Source organism: Pelophylax lessonae, assembly GCF_965119305.1.
Source record: "Pelophylax lessonae genome assembly, chromosome: 2".
Classification (NCBI taxonomy): domain Eukaryota; kingdom Metazoa; phylum Chordata; class Amphibia; order Anura; family Ranidae; genus Pelophylax; species Pelophylax lessonae.
Genome location: NC_138769.1, coordinates 69,154,951 through 69,161,185, shown reverse-complemented (window position 1 = coordinate 69,161,185; position 6,235 = coordinate 69,154,951). Strand labels below are relative to the sequence as shown.

Sequence of the window (6,235 nt, the reverse complement as noted above, 5' to 3'; positions counted from 1 at the left end):
AAACTATCTGTTAAAGCCATCATTCAACCTGCTGCACACACTTTCAGACTAGGTCTACAAGGAGGTCACAGGTACAATCGATGCTGAGACAGAACAGTAAATTTCCAAGAAGAATCCATCACAGGTATCTCTGCAGCTTAAGAAAAGTAAATTTCCATCTTCAGAAACCCTTCTGAGGTGATCCAGTTTGAACTAGTTCCAGCAACACCAACCATTGTAACAAAAAATACCTCAGCCCAGCCTGCTTAATTACAGAAGTCACTACTTACAGAGCTGAGCTCTGGCAGATTTCTAACAAGACACCAGAAATACAGTACTTATTATGTCTGACAGAGATCTCACAGAGTTACCTGCATTTAGTCAAGATAAAGCAGACTCCTTACTTCATTCTGCTCGTCCTGTCAGAGCCCCTCATCCATCCTTGAAGGCAAGGGAGGTTTATGAAGCAAGTAAGGAAGAAACATCTAGTAACCTGACTGCATTATGGGAAAAGACTTTAAGTTGTATAACAGCCACTAATGAAACTAGCAACAATTCTGAGCAATTGAACACTGCTCTCTCAAGGGTTAAGAAGGCATTTGAGAATTATAAAAGACTTTCTGAGAAGTACTATTCCCTATTGTCACATTCCAACATAGAGGAAGCTGCATTGGAATTAAAGGACTTCTAATGACCAGCAGAGGCATAGCACATATCTTGAAGCAAAGGCACAGATAGAAGGTAGATTGGCACAGCTACATGAAACTACATCCTGTAACTCTGCTTCTTCCAGACACTCAGGAAAATCTTCTAGGTCTGCCCGCTCATATCATAAATCTTCTTCTAAGTCTTTGCGGTCCTGCTCTATAAGGTCAATACTGAGTGACCAAATATTCAAAGCTCGCCAAAAGGTTGCAGTAGCCCAGGTTGATGCCGCCTGCTCTGAAAAAGAAGCAGCCTTCAAAGCAGAAGCTAAACGCATTCAAGCAAGGATACAAGCAGAAACAGAGGCTCAGCTAGAAATTCTTCAGAAGAACAGAGAAAAGGAAGTAGCTTTAGCAGAGTTATCTGTCTTGGAACAAGCCCTATTGGAAGAAGAAGGAGCAGCTTGTACCAGCTTGCCTGCTTGTCAAGACCCTGTTGAAAGGACCCTACAGTTTGTCCTAACTCAGAACCACGACAATACAGTCCCACCTACAGTTGGAGATTCTTCTCATAATCATCCAGCAAGTGGATCAGAAGGCAATATGTCGCCAAAGCAAGCTGGTCAACTAGACGCACCTACTAACAGAGACCCTCCACAACTACCGCACGTCACAAAATCAAGTGAATCAACCTACGCAGCTCATGTGCCACCACAACCCTATGTGCATAGAGATTACAAGGGCACAGCAGAAGACTACAGAATGAACTCTATAACCCCTTTGATACAGCTCTCTTTGACTTCAAATGCTCAGAGACCTTCAGACGACAGACCCTTACCTAAATTAAACCCATCTGCAACACCTTTCTCTCTACCTACCAGCCAACATCAGATACCAACCATGGTCCAAGACGGCGCACCATCAGTAGACCCTGTGGCTATAAAAACTGAAAGCACTGACATTGCAGAGTTCAGCAAGTATATGATTCGATGAGAGTTGATTACAACTGGACTGTCTAGATTTGATGACCGCCCAGAGAACTACAGGAGTTGGAGATCTACATTTAAGTCGGTAACCAAGAACTTGGACATTGATCCTCAAGCAGAACTTGACTTACTAATAAAGTGGTTGGGGCGTCAATCTTCAGAACAAGTAAAGAGACTTAAATCTGTCTACATTTATAACTTTAAAGCAGGCCTTGATGCTGCCTGGGAACGTCTAGAACAAGACTATGGGAGCCCCAAAGTCATTGAATCTGCCTTATTCCAGAGACTTAACGACTTTCCTAAAATCTCTGTTAAGGACAATCATAAGCTTAGAGAGTTAGGTGACCTCCTTCATGAACTTGAAATTGCTAAGTTAGATCCTAGTTTACCAGGTCTTAGCTATTTAGACACTGCTCAGGGCGTAAATCCTATTGCAGCAAAGTTGCCTAGTTATCTTCAGGGAAAGTGGACTAGTGTAGGATCAAAGTATAAGTATGTGCAACGTGTTTCCTTTCCTCCCTTTTCTTATTTTTCAGAGTTCGTGCGGAAGGTTGCAAGATCCAAGAATGACCCAAGCTTCTTCTATCCAGATACAACCACCATTCCTTTAAGTACTTCAAGGGGTATTGCCACCAACAGTAAATTCAAGGATTTAAGGCATCCTATTGCCGTGAGGAAGACTGCGATAGCATCCAACGTCTTAGCTACAGACATTAAAGCTAGCAATCTTAATCAACAGTGTCCTATTCATAATGCGCCACACTCTCTCTCCAAATGTCGTGCATTTAAGGACAAGCCTATTGAAGAACGCAAGTCATTTCTCAAAGAGCATAATATCTGTTTTAAGTGTTGTGCATCCTCCGATCATTTAGCTAGAGACTGTAAGATCGCCATCAGATGTTCTCTCTGCAACAGTGCCAAACATGTGGACGCTCTTCATTCAGACCTGTTCAAAAGGAAACCTTCACCCGGCAGCAACCCCAAGACTACATCAGATGATGGCGGGGAGAGAACTGAGCAATATGCCGACCCCGTAACCACAAGGTGTACAGAGGTATGTGGAGAAGGGCTTCATAGCAAGTCTTGTAGCAAGATATGTCTTGTAAGAGTTTTTCCTGAAGGATGTCCACAAACATCCATAAAAATGTATGCCATACTCGATGATCAGAGCAATCGCTCATTGGCCAGTACAGAATTCTTTGACCTATTCAACATTCAAGGAGAGACCTGGTCCTATACCTTGCAGACATGTGCAGGAAAGGTCAATACTTCCTGAAGAAGAGCCCATGGCTTCGTAGTTGCATCAGAATATGAGGACACAGAGTTTCCTCTTCCAACGCTAATCGAATGTGATCAGCTACCGAACAACAGAGAAGAAATCCCCACACTAGAGGTTGCACGTCATCACTCTCATTTGAGTCACATTGCTAACTATATTCCACCACTTAACAAGGATGTTAAGATTTTGATTCTACTAGGGAGAGACATTCCTAGAGTTCATAAAATAAGAGAGTTATGTAATGGTCCAGATGATGCTCCTCAGGCCCAGAAACTTGATCTTGGATGGGTGATAATAGGAGAAGTCTGTTTAGCCCAATCTCACAAGCTCTTGGATGTAGCTTCCAACAAAACTAATGTTACCTGTCGATTGATGAAATGTCCATCGCACTATTATGTGAAGGAAGGTCTTGATTTTAAGAACGAAGTTCCATATCAAGCACTCCAAAGCATTAACTGCAAGCTCACTTCTCAAAAGGACTTTGGTGATTCAGTGTACCAGACTACTTGTGATGACAACAAAATTGCCCCTTCAGTCGAAGACAAGGAGTTCATCAAGATTATGGATGAAGAGTTCTTCAAGGACAATTCCAACAGTTGGGTAGCTCCATTACCCTTCCGAGTACCAAGGTTTACTCTCCCTAACAATCGAGAACAAGCTTTAACCAGATTTGCTGCACTTAAGAAAACTCTCCGTAACAAACCTGAGAAGCAAGAGCACTTTCTAGCATTCATGCAGAAGATTTTAGTGCCAGCAGTTGTCCTCACACAAACCATTTGGTTTTCAGGACTCAAGTTTTTAATGGACCAGTCTTCTACAAACTCAGAAGAAGATATCGATTTCCACCTGGAGGATCCAGATACTGATCCGGAAATCCGGCCTGAAGTTGTAGCATTGAGTTCCAACATCTGCTCAAGAAGAAATTTGGAGGATGAAGATGACTCCACAGATATGGGGGATGGAGCTGATGAATGGATGCAGGCCAAGACTCTGGTTAAGCCTCCAGACCAGCTGGAACTCAGCGAGGCTGAACTTAAGGAGGAATTCACTCGTATCCTGACTGCGAACAACCCTCATGCCCCCCAGAACATTGTGAGGTACAGTTTTAAGGAACGGGCCTACAAACCCATTAACATCGTGGACCAGCTGGCCGTACGCTTCTCCCTGGATGGAAACATGCTAAACGAAGACTCTGATGAAGCGCGGCGACAGATGGCGAAGTTGGGAGTCATTGAAGAGACTCAGACCAACGACTCCACAGAGCCGGGAGACAAAGATACAGATGGGAAGTCTAACGCTCAGGCTAGTGAAGAATGGACAGAAGGTAAGGAAATACCATCCAGGAACAAGAAGGAGAGAAAACTGACCAACCAGTTCAATTATAGCGAGAGAGCGTCCCAGAGCATTAACAAACCCCTGCATGAGCGAGCTTCTCAGACAGAGCCACCTCCAAGGGCCACCTTCTCCGCCACTGCAAACCAGTGGAAATTCAACCCGCCACACGCTTCACACATGGGCGGAGCATGGGAACGTATGATTGGGATGGCAAGGCGCATACTGGATTCTATGTTGCTTGATGTGAGTTCTTCACGTCTTACCCATGAAGTACTTACTACATTCCTTGCTGAGGTCGCAGCAATAATCAACTCAAGACCGTTGACAGCTGTATCCACAGACCCAGAATGTCCAACTGTTTTAACTCCAGCTGCATTATTGAGCCGGAAAATTGGACAGATCCCAGTGCCAAAGAGCATCTTTGATGAAAAGGACATATATAAACGTCAATGGAGATACGCTCAATACCTTGCAGATTGTTTCTGGGACAGATGGAGGAGGGAATACCTCACACTTCTTCAAGGACGTAAAAAGTGGCAAACCCAGAAGCCTAACTTAAAGGAAGGGGACCTGGTTCTTCTAAAAGACAAGCAAACCAATCGGATCCAGTGGCCAGTTGGAGTTATTTCAAAGGCCATTGCTAGTGATGATGGAAAGGTCCGAAGTGTGGAAGTCAGGATTGTAAAGGACGGGAGCCCAAAAACCTTCCTGAGACCAGTCACTGAGACAGTCCTAATTATGCCTGCTTCCAAAAATTCTGATTCAGTGTTATGTGTAGGAGTCACTTAGACCTCTAGCATAGTTAGCTTAGAGGGGAGGGCTACATAGCATTCTACTGTATGCAATGTTAATTGTATGTTTATGGAAAATAATTGTGTAGTGGTATCTCACAATACCAGGCGGGGAGTGTGCTGCCACGCAGCTTTAACTGTCTAGCAGTTGTTATTACATGTTATGTTATGCTATGTTATTGGTATCTTCCTTGCACCCCTGCTGTTTCTGGCTAGATGGTTTCTCCCATCCTCCATTTTCCTGCTGTAACTCCCATTTTGTTTAGTTGTTATGAGGAGACTGCAGAGTGTGGAAGCTGTGTAAATTCATTGGAAATTTACCTATGGAAAAGCCTCTATGTTTATGCCTTTGCTAACTTGAAGCATAAAGAAGCATTGGAGAACACCTCTGGAGTCTTTATTCATTGAGTAAACTATCTGTTAAAGCCATCATTCAACCTGCTGCACACACTTTCAGACTGGGTCTACAAGGAGGTCACAGGTACAATCGATGCTGAGACAGAACAGTAATCTTAGCCTTAGATTGCTGACAGAGATCTTGAGAGATTTTGAACATGGTGTTCAAGACTATGAGAGCCTGCTGATATGCTATGCTGACAGTCAATGATGGAGAACATGCTGTATTATTGCAGAAAGTAAAAATTGATGTGATGCAAGAAATGGTCTGAAACAGGACATAAAGAAGAAGATGGTGATAGACTGCGAACTAGGGATCGACCGATTATCGGCACCACCGATATATCGGGGGGCCGATATGCACTTTCCCCGATATATCGGAATCGGCCCCTGAGGTTACCGATATTGCCGATATTTCAGGAAAGTGCTGTACTGGAGTGATGCCTGCAGCTAGAGGCATCACCCCGGTACCGGCATCCATAGCCGACGGTCTGCTGTCTTGTAATGACAACCGATGCAGCTGAGAAGCCACTCGGCTGTCATTACGCCCCCCTTCCCGCCGCCTTCCGCATCCTACCTGCATGGCTGCCGAAGACCCAATCAAAGCCGCATTCGGCTCTGATCGGGTCTCCATGAAAAAAAAACCCTGGAAGTGATGTCATGACATACTATGTACTCAGCGCCACATTAAAAAAACTGACAGCATTCAAAACAGCCAAACTTGGGGTTTTGAATGCTTTTCAGTGCTGATGAGGCGTTTGGGGTCTTTAAGACCCCCAAATCCCTCTACAAGGAGTACCTGGAAAAATAAAAATACATTTTTTT

At 44.1% G+C, this 6,235-nt stretch overlaps 1 pseudogene across 1 annotated transcript; it reads left to right on the top strand.

The window, feature by feature from the left end:
* Positions 1 to 322: 322 nt before the first annotated feature.
* LOC309547956 lies at positions 323 to 5,682 on the top strand (annotated as a pseudogene). Its single transcript has 3 exons — positions 323 to 938; positions 996 to 2,030; positions 5,647 to 5,682. The product of its transcript is annotated as an uncharacterized misc_RNA (transcript).
* The last annotated feature ends 553 nt before the right edge of the window (positions 5,683 to 6,235 follow it).